Source organism: Oryctolagus cuniculus, chromosome 12, assembly GCF_051225735.1.
Source record: "Oryctolagus cuniculus isolate XC-2025 breed Fujian yellow rabbit chromosome 12, ASM5122573v1, whole genome shotgun sequence".
NCBI classification, from domain to species: Eukaryota; Metazoa; Chordata; class Mammalia; order Lagomorpha; family Leporidae; genus Oryctolagus; species Oryctolagus cuniculus.
Window position 1 is genome coordinate 19,998,003 of NC_142878.1, and position 19,160 is coordinate 20,017,162.

Sequence of the window (19,160 nt, forward strand, 5' to 3'; positions counted from 1 at the left end):
CCATTAACTTTAAAATGGCCTCCTGTTTTCTGCCAAACTGAACCAGATGCCCTGCTCCTGAGACTCCGTGGCCCAGGCCTGTGTTCCAGGAAGGGTGATGTTTTCACTGTCTCTGCACTCATTGCTCCCTGTTTGGAATGCTTCCATCTTTTCTTTCTGCAAGTCTAGTCCCTGCTCATCCCATCAGAGCTAGCTCAGTTCCAAACTTCACTCCTTTACCGGCCTGTTCATCAGATCACACACACACGCGTGCGTGCGCGCACATACACACACACACAGAGGGGAGAGTGAGAGAGATCTTTCATCCACTGGTTCATTCCCCAAATGGCTGTAATGGCCAGGGCTAGGCCAGGCCCAAACCAGGAGCCTGGAACTCCAGCTAGATTCTCCCATGTGGGTGGCCAGACCCCAAGCACTTGGGCCAGCATGTGCTTCTTTCCAAGGCACATCAGCAGGGAGCTGAATCAGAAGTGGAGCAGCCAGGACTCAAGTCAGCACCCATATGGGATGTCAGCATCACAGATGGTGGCTTATCCCACTGCACAACAACACCAGCCCCATTCACAGACCTTTCTCTGCCAGATATTGAGCCCTGGACTAAGACATAAGAATCCAAAGGATGGGGCAGGTGTTTTTTGTGGCATAGTAGGTTAAGCTGCCTCTTGTGACTCCAGCATTCAGTACATCAAAGCAGAAGTTCACGGGGCCGACACTGTGGCACAGTGGGTTAAAGCCCCATCCTGCAGTACCCGCACCCCATGTGGGTGCTGGTTCTAGTCCTGGCTGTTCCACTTCCAATCCAGCTCCCTGCTAATGTGCCTGGGAAAGCAGTGGAAGATGGCCCAAGTACTGGGATGGCCCAAGTAGTTGGGCCCCTACACCTGTGTGGGAGACCCAGAAGAAGCTCTTGGCTTCAGATCGGCTCAGCTCTGTGTGTAGTGGTCATTTGGGGAGTGAACCAGTGGATGGAAGACCTCTCTCTATATATCTACCTCTCTCTGTAACTGCCTTTCAAATAAATAAAATAAATATTAAAAAAGTTCAAGTCCCAGTTCTTCTGCTTTATGTTTTAATATTTATTTTATTTATTTGAAAAGTAAAGTCACACACACACACACACACACACACACACACGGGGAGGGCAGTAAGAGGAGAGAGAAATCTCTTCTATCCACTGGTTCACTCCCCAAATGGCTGGAATGGCCAGGGCTGGGCCAGACTGAAGCCAGGAGCCAGGAGTTTCATTCAGGTCTCCCACATGTGTTCAGGAGCCCAATGACTTGGGCCATCCTCCCCTGCTTTCCCAGGCACAGTAGCAGGGAGCTGGATTGGAAGTGGAGCAGCCGGGACTCAAACTGGCACCCATATGGTGGGCTGGCATAAGACTGCAACTTTACCAGCTACACAAAATTGCTGGACCCCTCTCCGTTTCTGATCCAACTCCCTGCTAATATGCCTGGGAGGCCGTGAGTGATGGCCTAAGCAAGTACTTGGGTTCCTGCCACCCACATCAGAGACCCAGGAGGGGTTCTGGGCTCCTAACTTTGACTTGACTCAGCCTCAGCTGTTGTGGGCATTGGGGAGTGAACCAACAGATGGAAGCGCTCTCTCTCTCTCTCTCTCTCTCTCTCTGCCTTTTAAAGATAAATAAATATTTTAAAAAAGAATCCAAGGACAAGTGATATAGGCTTCAAGTGTGTGTTGTTGCAGAGACAACAGACATGTAAACCTGTGACAGAGAACAAGCACCAGGTGAAAGGTACAGAGGCCGTGAGGGGCAGTGCTGCCTGGTGGTAGGGAGGATGAGCAGAGGTCTCTCAAAGCAAGGCTTGAAGGACAGAGAAGCTTGGGAAGGTGACATCAGGTGGAGGAACTCAAAGGCATGGGACTGTGAAATCTCAAAGATGTTGGGGCGAGGTTGTGGCATAGTCCTGTCTGCAGTGCCGGCATCCTGTGTGGGCACCGGTTCAACTCCTGGCTGCTTCACTTCCAATCCAGCTCCCTGCTAATGTCCCTGGGAAGGCAGAAGAAGATGACACAGGTGCTTGGACCCCTGCACCCATGTGGAAGACCTGGAAGAAGCTCCTGGCTGTAATGGCCATTTGGGGAGTGAATCAGCAGATGGAAGTCTTCTCTTTCTCGCTCTCTCTCTGTAACTCTGCTTTTCAAATAAATAAGATAAATTTTAAAAAAAGAATGTTACACTACTAAAGTTTTTAAAAAAAGATGTTGAGGGACTGCAAATGCTTTGGTGTGGTTGAGTTGGGGAGAGGGGCTGGTAATTGAGGCTTATGTGGCTACAGAGGCCCAATAGGGGTTGTAAGTGCAAAGCCAAGGCCTCTGTGCTCTTTGGCCAGTGCAGAGCCCATGGATCCTGGGATTTTACATCCTAAGTGTAAATGGTGGGTTCTAGAAGAACAAGACTTGGGGCAGGTTTAGAAGCCAGCTGCTGCCATTCAACTGAACACTGATTATGGCTGCTCGAGGGCTATTAGGGGTGGTGGGTAGGCAGCCGGCCAATTAGAGAGCAAGTTAGGAGGTGAAACTAGGATGAGATCACTCGAAGAGTGTCTGGTACCTGCTTAATAAATAATTGTTGAATGAACAATTTTTCAGTTGTTTTTGCTCTGTGGTTGTACTTTTTCCACTTGGCTCTCTAAAGATGTTAATTTTTTAAGTCCCTCCTACTGCTACCACTTCATTTTCTGCCTTATCTCTGTTTCCTCCAAGTTCTGATTTTTTAATAAAAAGATTTATTTATTTGAAAGGCAGAGTTACAGAGAAGCAGAGGCAAAGAAAGAGAGGTCTTCCACCCTCTGGTTCATTCCCGAAATGCCCACAACAGTCGGAGCTGAGCCATTCTGAAGCCAGGAACCAGTATCTTCTTTTGGGTCTCCCACATGGGTGCGGGGCCCAAGCACTTGGGCCATCTTGCACTGCTTTCTCAGGCACATTGGCGGGGAGCTGGGTTGGAAGTGAAGCAGCTGAGACTTGAACTGCTGCCCATATGGGATGCTGGTGCTGCAGACAGTGGCTTTACCTGTTATGCCACAGCGCTGGCCCTGAGTTCTGAATTTTTGTTATTTGTTTCATCTCCATCCTCCAAAACAGAGTGAATCTTGGATGCCCATTTACATGAGGGGTTAAAAGCCGCTCGGAAGTTCTATGTGTATGGGTTGAGTTTTGCAAACTACTGGGGTTCCTTTACACTGGGGGAGTCTAAATTTTTGATAGTTGTTCTCTGGGCCTATTCAGTTTCTCAGAACATAATTCTCCAACCTCCCGCCTCTGGTATAGGAACAGGGGTGATACTGCACTGGGTTACACTGGGTGATAACAGTGAAACTCTTGTTACCAGTGGCACACAGCCACTGCCCTCAGCTCCCAGACTGCCCTGAGCTCCAGATACACTGACCTTTCTTGGCCTCCACTCACCCACAATCTAGCAACAAAGGGGCTAAGGCCTGGGGGACCCTGCCTCATTTCTACTGCCAGTGTCCAATCCATGGGTTTGTGCCCAGGCTCTGCTGGCTGTATATAATGTGGCAAAAACAAGACATGTACAGAGCAGGAAAGGGGCTGGGTAGTCCTGACTCAGTATGTAAACTAGTAATCATCCCTCCATCTTCTCAAAAGTTAGTTTTATTTTTTATTAATTGAAGGAGGGGGAGAGAGAGAGAATGAATAAATCTTCCATCCTCTGTTCACTCCCCAAATGCCTTAGTAACTAGGCTGGGTCAGCCCAAAGGCAGGAGGCCAGAACTCAGTCCGGGTCTATCGCATCTTGAGCCATCACCTGCTGCCTCCTGGGGTGTGCATTACTGGGAAGCTAGACATGGAAGTGGAGCCAGAACTCAAACTCAGGCACTGCAAAATAAGATGTAGATGTCCAAACAGTGCCGTAACTGCTGTGCCAGACTCCTACCCCACTCCTCCCGTGCTTTAAGCACCTTGCCCTCTTTGCTTAGTGAACCCATGTCCAAGTCCCTAATTCAAGGTCCTCAGAGAGTAACTCTCTGTGTCCTGCTGGTGTGAGGTGCAGTTGGTCACTTGCTCCTGGATGGGCAGCTACAGGTAGGGTTGCATCCTTTGGTATGCAAGTCCCACTCATGGTTCATATATATACATATTCCATCCATGATTCACTCCCCAAATGGTCATGATAGCCAGGTCTGGGCCGGGCCAAAGCCAAGAAGTAGGAACTCCATCCTGGTAGGGACCTCAGTACGTAGGCCATCCTCTGCTGACTTCCTAGGCACATTAGCAGGAAGTGGACGGGAAGAGTGGAGCAGCCAGGGCTCTGATATGGGGTACAGGTGTTGCAAGGGTGGCTCCACCCACTGAGCCACAAGGCCTACCCCAGCACATTCTTTTCTGTAATATCTGGTGTCCCTGAATCCTGAGCCCTCTGTGGCACTTGCCTTGGTTTTGCTTGGTTTTGGTTTTGGTATTTCTCCTCTGTGGGTGCTAACATTTTTATTTGCTCTGCTGAGACCATTCCTGCTTGGCCAGCTGCCTTCCATCTCCCAGGTTTTTGTGGACATCTTGGCACCAGCTTGTCAGGGTTCTCAGATTTTATGAGACTCTTTGAGCTGCTTGGAAGAAAATTGTTGGATTAATTAGTCCAGACCCATTGATCACATGAAAAAGAAAACCACTTAAATTGGTTTAAGCAAAAGTGGGAAAGAAACCTCGAGGTCTGGGGATTTTCTTTTAGACTGAACTCCTGAGGCTGAAGTGCCTAGCCCCAGCGTTCTCTGTGTTTCTTTTCTCATCCTGGTATTGATGCTGCCATCCATTCTTGTTTGCCTACTCTCTGAGCAGCACCCTTTCTCTCTCTGTGGTCTCTGGGAAGAGATACAGCTTCCTCACAGTTCCCAAGCGCACCTGCTATGATTCGAGGACCAGGGGCATTTAGCATGCTGCCTCTCCAACCCAGGTCCAAATTCTGAGGAAGGAATTAAATTGACGGGCTTGATACAGGTGCCCTTGGTTCTGCACCTGCTGCTCTGAATACAGTCAGTGAAGATCCTGGCGAGTAGTGGTGCAGACCACATTCCTGGGTAGGTACATAGGCAGGCAGGAGAACTGTTTCCAGAAGCAAGGGTGCTCTTGTGAGCTGGGCACACTGCAGTGGAGGGGAAGTAGTCAACCTTTTGCTCACCTGATTTCTTTTCCTCCAATTTTGTTTAGTGGAAGGGAGAGGCAGAGTTTGGGAGGTATTTCCAGCTCCTCTGCAGTGAGAAACTAGGCCCGGAGCACAGGCAGCTGCGGCAGAGGGCAGGGCTCCCCCTTGGCTTGTGCCAAGGTCTCCTGCAAGGAGTTCGCCTTGGCTCCTGGGTCTCTCTCCAGTTGAGCTCTGGTCTGTTGCTCAAGGATCCTGGTCAGCTGCTCTTCACAGCCTGGCCCCAGGACCTCACAAAATTTGTCTTTTCTACTCTCCCTATTCTAAAAGGGAAATATGGACCAACATTTACTTGGGAGGATTTTTGAAACAAATGCAGTGGCACACAAACCGTAAACAGTCAGGCTCCTCTGTATCACATGCCAAATAAGAACTTTGTGAGTTAGAGCCCCACATCCCAAGTGACAGAATTCATTTTTCTAATGAAATGTTTATTGAATAGGGCAAGAGAAAGCAAGCACATGTGCTACTTATGCTAATCAGCATTTGATAAGTAGAATGCAATTTTCTCTTTAATCAACCTAGTGCCCATCATGTTCAATTAGCAATGCACCGATGACGGTCGGTGCAGGGCTGGGTGGAGGGGAATCGCCAAGCACTGTTCAGGGATCAGCAGCACCTAACACCATGCAAATGACTGCAGCATTACAAGGGGCAGAGCTCACAGACCTATAATTCATTTTTAGTTCCTTCCACTGGTGCAGGGGCCACACCGCATGTGTCGTGATAGTCCTTTGGGAATGAAGGCCCTTTGAAATGAAATTGTGTCTACACTACTTAAATTTGAACAGCTTTATAATAGCTATGAATCCCTGAAATAGAAAGTACTTTTCGAATGATACTTAACCGTTGTATATATGCTCAAAGCAAAATTAAACCTTCAGAATCATCTCTGGTGCAACTATGCAGAGTAAGAGAAGGCGCTGTCTGCATGTGCCTCCACTGGCAGGAGTCGCATCCCCACCTGCTGAGTCACTCCCCTTCAGGTGTACTCTGAACCCAGCCCTGAAGGACAGACTGAAGTTTTCATTCTGGCTGTTAGTTTTTTCAAGATTCAGTTTCCCTCTATCAGTTCTACAAAACAGACTCTCTGAGAAAATACTTTATTTTTTTTTTAAGATTTATTTGCTTATTTGAAAGGCAGAGTTACAAGGGGGAGAGAGAGAGAGAGAAGGAGAGAGAGAGAGAGAAGGATCTTCCATCAGCTGGTTCACTCCCCAAATGGCTGCAACGGCTGGAGCTGACCTACACCACAGTACCGGCCCCAAGAAATACTTTAAACGGGGGGGCCGGCACTGTGGCGCAGTAGGTTAATCCTCCTCCTGCAACGCCGGCATCCCATATGGGTGCCAGTTCTAGTCCCGGCTGCTCCACTTCCCATCCAGCTCTCTGCCATGGCCTGGGAAAGCACTAGAAGATGGCCCAAGTGCTTGGACCCCTGCACCCACATGGGAGACCTGAAAGAAGCTCCTGGCGCCTGGCTTCGGATCAGCGCAGCTCCGGCCGTTGCTGCCATTTGAGGAGTGAACCAACGGATGGAAGACCTTTCTCTCTATCTCTCCCTCTATCTGTAACTCTACCTCTTGAATAAGTAAATAAAATCTTAAAAAAAAAAATACTTAAGATGCCTAGATTCACTCCTTTGGGCACGCTCAATTTCTGAGGCAGTAGGGGTTATCTATCTTTCAGAATGTTAGTTTCTAGATAAAAAACTACATTGACCATTTAAGAAATTTTAAATATATTTTTATTTTCTTTGACAGAGACCTTCCATCTGCTGGTTCTCTCTCCGAATGCTCATAATAGCCAGCCAGGGCTGGGCCATGCTGAAGACAGGGCTCAATCTGGGTCTCCCGTGTGAGTGGCGGGGAAGCCCGGTGGTTGAGTTGTCACTGATGCCTTGCAGGATGCACCTTCGGAGGAAGCTGGATGAGGCCTGACCCAGGCACTCTCCTGTAGGATGTAGTGACTCATCCACTGCGCCACACACCCAGCCCCAAAACGATCATTTTAATTTTTACAGGGCGCCTTTTCTTGCTCAGCTTGACATATTTATTTACAAGTTTATTTTATTTTTAACCTCACCTGCAAGCAGTTCATGTTACACCATCATCATCCTCAACCTGATTCCCAGGCATCCCCTCATATCTGTAGGCACCTTCGCTGGTTCTGATATCAGATTTTCCCTTGGATATGTGTGCATCTGTGGGAGATATTCAGTGAGGGGATTGGTATATGTGTGATTTTATGTAAATAAGTGATATTGTACCGGAGGTCTTACTCCACTTGAAAATTTTCCCTCCACACTATTTCTAGGATCTGTCAATGTTGCTGTAAATGTTTATAACTCCTTGCCTTTGATCACCGCAGAATATTATATTACACTCATCTACCTTGTTTTGGTCCGTCCTGTTCCGACTTTGCACTGTTACGAAAATGATGTCATGAACATCCTTGTATGAGACTTTGTCAAAAACTTTGTCGAAAAAAACAGAATTAAAAGGTAAGTTAATATGGTGCAAAAGAGTTTTGAAATCTATGCATGACTTTTTTAAAGGACATATTTTCAATAACTTTTGAAGACCCCCTCATAGGCCCAGATTTTAATTTTTTGCACCGTATTAAACATATTTTAATTCTATCTTCCATGAGCTTTCTGAGGTACTCTTGTGTGTAGTCATTCTGTGAGAACTTTCCCCAGGGTATACATCAGGTCATATGTCTGACTTGACCGTATCGGCTATACTCCCACCAGCAGTACTTGTCTGTCCCATCAATTTTCCCTCTTATGGTTGGTGCCTTTAAGTTTTAAAAACTAAATCCTTCCTCTCCTGGAGTTCACAAAGACACTCTACCACATTTCTCTTATAGTAGCTTTTCAGTGTCATCTTTCAAATCAAGAGCTCTCGTTTTCTCTGAAGTTCATCGTTTTGGGTAGAAAGACAATTTGGTTTTTCTTCATACAGTGCGTAGGTTTTCCGACACTGTTTGATGTTCTAAATGCTCCTCAACACTCTGTCATATTTTAAGTGAATCTTTTGTTCTCTCTGTAATGTTCTTGGTATATACAAGAACTATTTAATTTTTCATTAATTATTTTTTATTTGAAAGGCAGAAACACAGAGAGACAGAAACAGATCCTCAGTCCACCAGTTTACTCCCTAAATGACCAAAACAGCCAGGGGTAGGCCATGCCAAAGCAGGAGCCCAGATCTCAAACCGGGTCTCCCACAAGGGTGGCAGGGCTCCAGGTACTTGAGTCGTCACATGCTGCTTCCTAGGAGTGTGCATCAGCAGGAAGCTAGATCAGAAGAGGAGGAGCTAGGATTCAAACACGGCCCTTCAGTATGGGACACGGGCATCCCTGTAATGACCTAACTGCTTAGCCAAATGGCTACCCCGTAACTATTTTTAGACTCTGTTCTGATCATTGGTCTACTCTGGTATCCTGCAACTATGGTTGAAAACAAAAAATGGGATTAGCAAGCCTCATTGCCTATTGCATAATGCAGAGTGAACCACGCACCTCCCTCTTTGCTATTCTTTTTCAAAAATATCCCAGCCATTCAGAGATCCCTATTCTCCCATTGGCAAGTTAGAGTACATTTGTTAAAGATTTTTCTGGGGCTGGGGCTGGAGCTGGGGCTGGGGCTGGGGCTGCGGTGTGGTGGGTTAAGCTGCTGCCTGCAGCACTGGCATCCTATATGGGCTCCAGTTTGAGTCCCAGATGCTCTGCTTCCAGTCCAGTTCCCTGCTGATGTGCCTGAGAAGGCAGTGGAGTCCTTGGTCCCTTGCACGCATGTGGGAGACTCAGAGGAGGCCCCTGGCTCTTGGCTCCTGGCTTTGACCTGGCCCAGCCCCGGCCATTGCAGCTAACTGGGGAGTGGACCAGGGGATGGATGTCTTTCTCTCTGTAACTCTGCCTTTCAAATTAATAAATAAAATCTTTAAAAATATATATTTAAGGCCGGCGCCGTGGCTCACTAGGCTAATCCTCTGCCTTGCGGCGCCGGCACACCGGGTTCTAGTCCCGGTCGGGGCGCCGGATTCTGTCCCGGTTGCCCCTCTTCCAGGCCAGCTCTCTGCTGTGGCCAGGGAGTGCAGTGGAAGATGGCCCAGGTGCTTGAGCCCTGCACCCCATGGGAGACCAGGATAAGTACCTGGCTCCTGCCATCGGATCAGCGCGGTACACCGGCCGCAGTGCGCCAGCCGCGGCGGCCATTGGTGGGTGAACCAACGGCAAAAGGAAGACCTTTCTCTCTGTCTCTCTCTCTCTCACTGTCCACTCTGCCTGTCAGAAAAAGAGTTTTCAAAGTCCTCCTAGAGTTTTGATTGGGATTTCAAGTAACTTATAGATGAAGGGGTGTTACCAGCCCTTACTGCAACTGGATTGCAAGGCTTCCATGAGGTTGCCCCGTTGTCTCCAGCTCCTTCGTGTCTGGTCTGGATGGTTTCTGCCCTGTGTAGTTGGTGACAGCCATGCAGTCTCCAGGGTTCAGTGGGGAGCGGAAATGGCCTTCTTCCAGGGCCTGTCACGTGTCTGTGATCCCTCCCCTGTCTACCTTCCGGATTATCAAGGGGAAAACTGGGGGCTTTAAGTTCTGGATTCACCCACATGCCTCTCACTTCAGTAGGCCCCCAAGGTTTGAGACTGTAAGCCAGAAGCCCATGCCAAGTTCTTTGCTGTCTTCTTGGGAACTAGACATCTCTCAGTTGCAAGGTTTCAACTCTATTTTCCTCTACACTCCCCACAAAAAGCTCTTTAGAGATTTTTAAAGTGCTAGGGATCTTCAGAAAGTTCACAGAAAGTATGTATTATGAAAAAAACTATGTATGGGTTTCAAACTTTATTGCACCAACATAAATTTGCCTATTAATTTCACATTTTCATGGATTTTTTGAGGCACCCTCCTATTTCCTGTGTAGTAATTCTGTGACACAGAGAAGGCAGGTATTCTTGTCCTGGGCTTGGAAAGAGTTGGGGGACTCTCCTAAAAAATGCAATGTCAGCTGGGAGCGAAGCTAGAACTGGAATTCTTAGTGCAGAAGAGAGGATCAGTCACGAGGCAGAGGCTGGTGGGCTAACTGTCCACTGTTGCACACAGGAGCACTGTGTCCTCCACGGGAGTCACCCGGGCCTCTGTTTCCCCATGTGTGATATGGACTGGGTGATCCCTAAGCCAAATCCAATTCCATAGTGATGAGATCCTGAATACACAGGGGAGGAACAAAGGCTGCCTCGTGGGCATTTCCACCTTCTGTTGTTCTTGTTCCTTTTCTGCTGAAAGTGCTAATGCAGAGTGAAGTGACCAAAAAAGTTAATAGCCTGGAGGGTTGCTGCACCACTGTGTAATTAACAAGCTGCAAATATGGCTTCTGGATACGTTGAGTGGGTTTTATTGTAATAGTTGCTCTTAGCAACTGAAGGATGACATCACTCCTCGTGTTTGGTTCCCGCTCCTGAAAATTAAGCCCACTCTTGAGGGAAGGGGGCTAAGAATCATCAATGAACTTTTTAAACGGAAACAAAGCCTGGAGGATTGATCTGCTGCCACCAGGGCTAGTGCTGAAGAGATGAGCCAAAGGGACAGGCGTTGCTGTTCCAAAAACAAAGAGGAAGAATGCTGCCTTTATACAAAAGTGGTGTTTGTCTCAGGAGAAAAAATAAACACTCTTTATTTATTTAATGAAGAGGGCAAGTGAAAGAGGATGGAATATAAAGATAATTCATTAAAAATCCAGAAAATGCCTCTGTTACTAAGGCAGAGTGAACAATGAAAGACCCCAATCTCAGAAAGAACTGGGAGAGCTTAGGAAAGGCCTCGAAGACACAGTGACATGCGAAGAGTCAGTGCATTGGAGAAATGACAGAATTTAGCGCTGAATGCTGTCTGGTACGTGAGTAGTGTCTATATCTAATTAGGCTAAGACAACCAAAGATGTTTTCTTTAAAAAAAAAAAAAATACACACACACACATATGAGGGCCGCTGCTGCGGTGTAGCCAGTAAAGCCACTGCCTGCAACGCCGACATCCCATGTGGGCACCTATTTGAGTCCTGGCTTCTCCACTTCCAATCCAGCTCCCTGCTAATGGCCTGGGAAAACAGCTGAATAAGTGCTTGGGCCCCCACACCCACATGGGAGACCTGGAGGAAGCTCCTGACTCCTGGCTTCTGGCTTCAGCCTGGCCCAGTTCTGGCTCTTGCGGGCATTTGGGGAGTGAACCAGCAGATGGAAGACCTCTCTCTCTGTTTTTTTTTTCTCTCTCTCTCTCTCTCTTTCTCTGTCTCTCTCTCTCAATCTCTAACTCTGCCTTTCAAATAAACAAATAAATCTTTATAAAAAAATATAAAGTTTATGTGTTTATTTGAAAGGAAGAATGACAGAGGGAGAGAGATCTTCCACATTAGCTGGGACTGGGCCAAGCTGACACCAGGAGCCAGGAACTCTATCCTGGTCTCCTGTGGTTGGCAGGGAATCAAGGTACCTGAGCCATTGTCTGCTGCCGTGCAGGGTGTACATTAGCAGGAAGCTGGAATTGGAATTAGAGCCACGTCTTGAACCTGGGCACTCAAATATGGGATGTGAGCATCTCAAGTAGCATCTTAATTGCTGCACCCCACATTTTATTCTTAAAGGCCAACCTTCCATTGAATGCAGGCCAACTATAAAGGAGTATGTTCATCCAAATGCTTGTGAACTCCCTAACCCAGGGACTAGCCTGCTGTTCACGTGCACGCATGGGAAACATTTGGGGTACAGCTTCTTAAGCCTGGATGTCTGAAAACTCAGACTGTAAACCTAGGGTTCTATAGTCTATATTATTTGTGAGTGTGTGTATGCGTTGGGGGGGTAGGGGGTAGTTAAATCTTTGAAAGCTTGAAAAGTGAGATTGTACACTCTGATTTGTTCATAATGTGATTGAAGGCTCTACAAGAGTAGAAAGCGAGAAAGAAGGCTTGGAGTTCTGTGGTTATTTAAGACCCTGTAGTTGGACCCCTGCCTATATTTGTCCCCTCTTCTAGCACCAGGGCCTCCTCACTTCTAGCATCCCAGGCTCCTTTCGGTTCCTTGAAAGAATTTGCCTTCTCTCTCTTGGGTACCTGTCTGTGCTATGCTCTTCCCACAGAGAGGGTGATTTTAAGTCTCTTCTGCTTCATCTAAGTAAGTCCCAGGGGGACTTTCTCCAGTCCCCAGAGCAGTCTGGTGTCCTTTCTCTTCTGGTGTCCCTGAAGGCAAGAACCCCAGGGTTTTTGCACACCCTTGCACCCTCAGTCCCAGTGCAGTGGCCCATATGTTGTAGCTACCCAAGGAATTTGCAAACGAATACACACAAAGATACCCTTCGTACAGTCAGCCTGCTTCAGTAAAATATCTTCAGCGTTGAAAAGTGGGACTGGAAGGAATCTAAAGGAATCATTTGACCCCTTCCCGTCATTAGAAGTAGATGGCATTCATTGACATTCTTAAAACAATAAGTTGGTTAAGGATCTATGAGGATGCCTTAAAAGTTTGTGGAAAATGGAATTAATAGAAAAGCTTACTTTGTTGGAAAAAGTTTTCTGAAATTCATGCATCCATGGCACCTTCAGTAAGTTTGTGGAAAATACTTTAAAACCATTCATGGATCTCAAAAATTTTTTTGCACCAAAGTGAAATTATCATTCAATTCCATTCTTACATGAACTTAGTGAAGTAGCCTTGTATTAGGTGAACACATCTTCCTGAGAGACTGGGATGAGGAATTCCATACCCAGATGGGAAACTGCAGGGAACACAGAGAGGTGTATTATTGTCAGTGGCTTCTCTGTCTGTGGGCAGAGACCTCAATCCTGCAAGTATTTATCATGGCAAAGCAATGTGTCCTGGACACACCATGAGTTTCCACAGGTCCCTGTTTGCGAAACCACTGACCGTGGAGCCCCAGGCTGCTGCTGGAACCGCCATTGTGATGATGGGTTTTTGGGTTTGTTTTGTTTCCTTGTTGCTTTAACAACTACTGAGTCTCTGTAGAGGCGGGGACAAGTGCCTTTTAAATTTGCTCTACTAAGAGGAAAACGATAAATAAAAGTGAGCGAGCAAGCATTTAGAAATGCCATTTCCTGGGTGGGTAATATTTTACCAAGGTGCTCTAATAATGGGGGTGGTTTCATCGTTAATTCTGCCGTTTCACACTGGCGTCCGGTGCATGCGGGCTCTGGTCCCTCTCTAACCTCAGAAGGCCTGTTTTTTCCTCTTGCCAACTCGTCTATGGGGCTTATCAAGGAGAGAGGATTGCTACTGCTGTCTAGTGCCCATAATTAATCCCGGAGACAGCGAGGATTTAGGACCACTGATTGTGGCTGACTTCAAATTAAAAAGTCACTGTTAGCATGTGAAACAGACACCATATGTTATAAACAAATGCTCTGAACGAAGTGGAGTGTCAAGATAAGTCACGTGTAAGCGCAGGTCGCACGTAGAGTGGGCGTTACTACATCCACTCATTCATACTTTTCCATGATGCTAGGGATACACAAATACAGGTGACACTGTTTTTCCTTCCGTTGGTCCCCAGAAAATGTGTCTGATTTTTAAACATGAATCTAGTGCAAACCTCAAATTACTAGTTATGGAAGCTGTCTCTCTCTTTACCATCAACGTGGTGAGTACAAACAAAGGCAGACACCGGTCTGATTGGTTAGTGTAATCCAATTGCCGACTTGAGCTTCTTTTCTTGTTCCTGCCATGACTAATTTGTGGTTTCACCCAGTGTTTCTGACTGTCAGGCACATCAATTATAAGAGATGGGCAAGATGCGAAAGGAGAACTGTCGGGAGGAGGGGGGACTTAAGAAATTGTTTACAAGGGGCTAACTCAGTGATTATTGGCAAAGGTCTTCCCATGTGTTCACAAGAGCGGTTCTCTTCTTTAAGGGAAGCAGCCGGCTTATTTCCCAAATAAAGAACAAACTGGCACTGCCCGTCAGAACGACTGGCTGTGCAGTTGCCGGCCCCATCCCTCCTTACTAATTGGCGCGCCCCTTTCCGACGGCCCTCTGCTCTGAACGCGACAATGGCGCTCTGTAGACACTGCTGCTTTACGGGAAGGCTGGGCTAGGTGTTTATTTTCCATGGCTGTAGTGATTTTTTTTTCCCTACTGAAACTCTATTATACACTCTTTTGTTGTCCTGGCTGAAGCCTGTTGTTTCTGCAAAAACAATAATAGGCCTGGAGATTAGGGTTGCATTTTATGGGCTGAGCAGCCCAGCAGGGCACCGTATTTGTATCAATCCTATAAATTCCTGGCATCAGGCCTCCTTACTCCTGGTAATTAATCTTTTTCATAAATGCTGTCATGTTTAGAGCTGTTTTATTAAGTTTCTGGATCCTGAATTTCCTATGCATCCTTCCCTGATGTCAGAAATGAAAATAGAAAAGCCACGACCACAAAGCAGCCACATAGATGTAACCTGCCAGTCATGGCCCTTTTGTAAAGGAAATCTCCGTGCAGAGGGCACCATTTCCATCTGTACTAATACTGGCCCTCAATGCTAGACTTTGGGCCTCGCATGTGGGCTATTCCTCTGGTGTGAGAAGTCTAGGAAGGAAGGAGGAGTCACTTTGCGTTTCTCTCTCCCTTGTTGAAATACCAGAGCTCGAGAGGGAGACCTACTCGGAAGGAAGTTTGTTCACTGCCTTTGGACTTGGCCTTTCCAGGGCAGCCGATAGAGCTGAATCCTGCCCCTTCTGTCTCAGCTGGGCTTGCAGTTGCCTTGGCATGTGATGGTGTGAGCAGCTTTTCACTGTGGCCCACTGACCTAATTGCAATAGGGGAGGTAAAATATTTTCATTACCCTCTCCCCCAGAATAGAGAAATCTTCAAAGGGAACGCAGGGAGGGAGGTTAGCCTCTTAACCCTAATTTCCCTACCACTACCTTAGCTTGCCTGGCATCACAAAATTAGTCTTTAGTCTCTGAATGTAGTGGCACAAAGATTGTTGTTGGTTTTGCTTTTAAAAATCATTTCATATTGCAAACCCAGCGATTATTTCATGCTGTTTAAACTATATTTGTAGTCTTTGATCATGCATAAGTAGACTCAACTTAACTGCTGATAGAATGATGATATTGTTCTCTGGGTTTTTTCTTTTTCTTCTTTTCTGTCTTTCAAGGACCCTGGACCCAAAAGCTGGGCTCCAGAAATTTTCATTACTATATTGCAATGCGCCTTTGTTTCTTAATTGGTTCAGGACTACCTATTTGCATGACAAGCAACATAATTCAGTTAGAAAAATCTGTTGTGTGTATGGTATGTATAATCTATATTTATTGCATTTTATAAATTGCTGATTATTTAAAAAATTGAAAGACGCCGGATTGGCAAAGAATGCCAGAGAGAGGGAGAGGGCAGCAGTTGTTGCTGATTATTGTTATTTGAACACAGGCTGGTTTCTCTGCGCTGCCTCCCCTCCACTTTTCTTCAGGAGATCCCGTCTGTCAGCACCTCCACTCCCAGCAGGAGATACTGTGCCGCCACGAGTGGGGGCTGAAAATGGGGCGAAATAGGTTTTGAACAGCAGCGTCAAATAAATTCAAGTGCCTTTCTAAATATATTTCAAGATTAAGTAATTAAGGATTGTAAAGCACTTGGAAAAAATAAAGTGCCGTGTAAGTGCTAAGTAATAAAGAGTAATCATAACAGTCATAAAAGGGCGAGCTGCTCAATCTTTCTCCCTTCCTTCCCTCGGAGGGTTTCCATCCTTGCAGATTGGGCTCCTGAATACAAGCTCCTTTATTTCTAATGAAGAACCTAGGCTGTAAATAATAATGGTAATTAATAAGGAGGATGTTTTTTTAATAATAATGAGGACATTCCTTTTTTTAAAAAAAAAAGTTTTGTTTGGTGACTTAAAGAGATCATGCCCTACCCTCATTCTCCTCCCACTGCTGCCCACCCAGGAGAGGTTTGTGCTTCCTCTAATGGCTGCAGAGTAGCCTAGACCCACAACTCTCTCCCAAGAAACCCTTGTCCCTGTTGGTTCCAGCAGCACCAAACATGGCCACTTCGTCAACCCGATAATCAACTTAATGATGGGTGTTTAAGATTTGTTTGGTGTTGTTGATGATTTCTATCATCTTTTCAATAAACCAGGCCACCTGCAGTGATGGCTACAATTTCCCTGGATAGGTGGGGTATTCCATTCCCAGATTCTTTCAGTTCCTTGAACACATTTTACAACAGTCTGACTACCCTGGGCGTCCGGGTGCTGTGTGTGACCAGCCTTATCAGTAGTGGCCGGGTGCGGGTGTAGGGCAGGACGTACACATCAGTTACTTTTCACGTTTCCTTTCCACTTTCTCCAGCCTCCCGGAGGGAAGCACATTTCCTCGTGTGCACTTCCTTGTTGCTGATGGACTGGAGGTGTCGCTGCCTCGCACAGGGAAGGACACAGTCCTGATGGGTTTTGTGCCCACAGCGCACGATGACACTCGTGACTTGGATGAACCCCGAAGCTGATTTGAACACCTGGCCCTGGAGGAGGCAGGTTTTCAGCCTGATGTGTAGATATACAAAATAAGGGCTCAGAGACAGGTTCCAAACTGCCATTTCTTTCTCTTTCAGACGAGGGCGTCTGCTACCCTACGGTAAGCGTGGCCTGTTACAGAATTTAGTGTTCTTTACTGCACTGGCACACAGCACATACAGCCAATACTCATGCTTGTTTGGCAGCCCTCCTGGAAATGGGCAGAAAAGGGATTCAGCAGAAACTTTGATTAAACAACAGTGACAGAACAATTGCTTATGACACTACTTTTTTTTAGTTTTTCCTTTCTTTAAAGCGTGACGCCAGGAAATCTCTGACTGAGGCACGTAGTCATTTGTGCGTGGCCTCAGTAGCGCTTGCCCTCAAAGGATTCTGTATCTGTCCCAGACACGGAGGAGGACACGTTCCAAGATGCTTCAGGTGGAAAGCAGGAATTGACTTATGGCCACCTCCTGAGAATTTGAACTTCTCCAATAAATCCTCGAAAAAAAACACCATTAGATTGGTAGGTAAGACTCCACTGTTGAGAGAATGACCCAGGCGCTGCTGTCTCAGGGGGCCCGAAGCGGTCCAGGAGTCTGGCCTCGGTCTTCTCCTTAAGCATAGTTGGCCTTTCCTTTATTTGTGGGCGTCTCCACGGTGCTTCTGAGGTCGCCGTCACATGTAGGAGTGTGGTAGACCTGGAGGGAAAGAGACAGGAATTTCAAACCCCCTGAGAAAGTGTTGAGTCTATAATAAAGGTCCAAAAGGCAGAAGAAGAAGTTCTTGAATCGTAACTCCTCGGAAGATTTTCCCGCGTCTGACCTTGGTCGAGTTGTTTATTCCTTTTGGTGCTTTGTAACATTAATCCGTGTAGTATTCAGAATACTGTGAGGGTTAAGAATAATCCCGAAGCAAATTTTATTTTGCTATAGTGTTGTAATAATTTTAAATAGTCTTTTAAATTTTTCTTTAGCTTAAAAAACTTCCTAAGTTATTTTATCTATTAAAATATCCAATTGATTTATAAAGTAATTATGTAGGGAGCAAATGATTATAAACATTCAGAACTATGCAGGTACAACTCTTGTGTGGATTTCATGAGAAGAAAATAAAATATTTTACAGAGATGTGACAAGCAACTCAAGAAGCAAAACTTCTATTTTTTGATGAGTTTTATTAAAATCTGAGTTGAAGCAAATGTGTCCATGAAACAGTCACCACAAATCCTTTTGAAATGCATTAGCTCAAGGGAAAAGAGTAGAAGTGGTAAAATAAAAATTAAATCTGCAAAAATAGATGACATCTCTATACGGTTTTGGGGAGAAACACAATTTAGGAAATCCTTTATCATGAAAAAGTACCTAAATCAAATCTTCAGACAAATGAATCAAAGAATATTTGTAATTTCTCTCAAAGGACCCAGACATCTGAAATAGTAGAAGTGACACTCACATGAGAGTTCTCGAGTATGGTGTTCTTGTTTTTATGAAAGCATGTAAAAAATGTATTAGCAATAAAACCTACAGACTGCAGATGGAGGGAGCGAGACAGTAAGGGATTTAGTCCAGCCGGGCCCAATGCACTTCCTTGTTGGCCTTTTTTCTCCTCCTTCCAATACTCAGACCCTGTGTCAGTTTGGATTAGGTCAATTGGAAACATCACTAAACTTTGCCATTTTTGTGGGTGGGGACCTGAGTGCTTTTATTTGCCTTTGAGTCCTTTTGAGTTCCACCCCTGCGCAGAGCAGGGACTGTTTCCCTGGCGAGGCCAGCTCCGGGTGCCTCGTCAGGACTGTGTCTTGCAGGCCTAGTGGCCGAGCCCATGAGGGGTCTCGAACAGATTGTGTAACTGTTGCACCACCAATGTGTACACGTGTGTCACTAATTTAATTTTAATTTTACTGTATGCATTTGTATAAGATCCTGCAGCTGTCATGTGCTCATCATCTGTCACTGAACTATCACTAAGCCATGCTGGGCTAAGACAGGATTATAAACGATGAACTGCCATGTGCTCCAAATCTTCTTATTTGCCTAGCTTGGAAGGTATGCCCTGTAAAATGTGATTGGCACTGTGCTCGGTGCTGGCCATTGACTCTGCAAGGCTTCTTCTGTTGGTTCTTTGAGGAGTTCTCCGGGGCCGCATTGCCTGTCACCTGCTGATTCCTGCACTTGCCTGACCTTCCAACCTCCACCTCTCTTCTCTTCCCCCGCTCGTTTGGCTCCTAGCTCAGGGGCTGCAAAACAGGCCCCGAGGCTCTGGTGGCACGTGCAGTATCTAGGGCATATGGCTGACTGGTTGTGTGCAGAAGAGGATAACTGAAGCCAAGCAGGCCCAGCACTGTTATTACAGCAGATGGGGGAAGCGTGGCATTCAATATTTAGACAGATGCCACCTCCTTATTCCACCTGTCTGGAAGTTGGACATCGTACAGAACGAATGTCTGCCTAATGACGAAGGAAA

At 46.3% G+C, this 19,160-nt stretch overlaps 1 long non-coding RNA gene across 2 annotated transcripts in view; it reads left to right on the forward strand.

The window, feature by feature from the left end:
• The window catches only part of LOC103351261 (uncharacterized), a 73,045-nt gene that overhangs the window by 31,528 nt on the left and 22,357 nt on the right, over positions 1–19,160 (forward strand). The window lies entirely within an intron of this gene.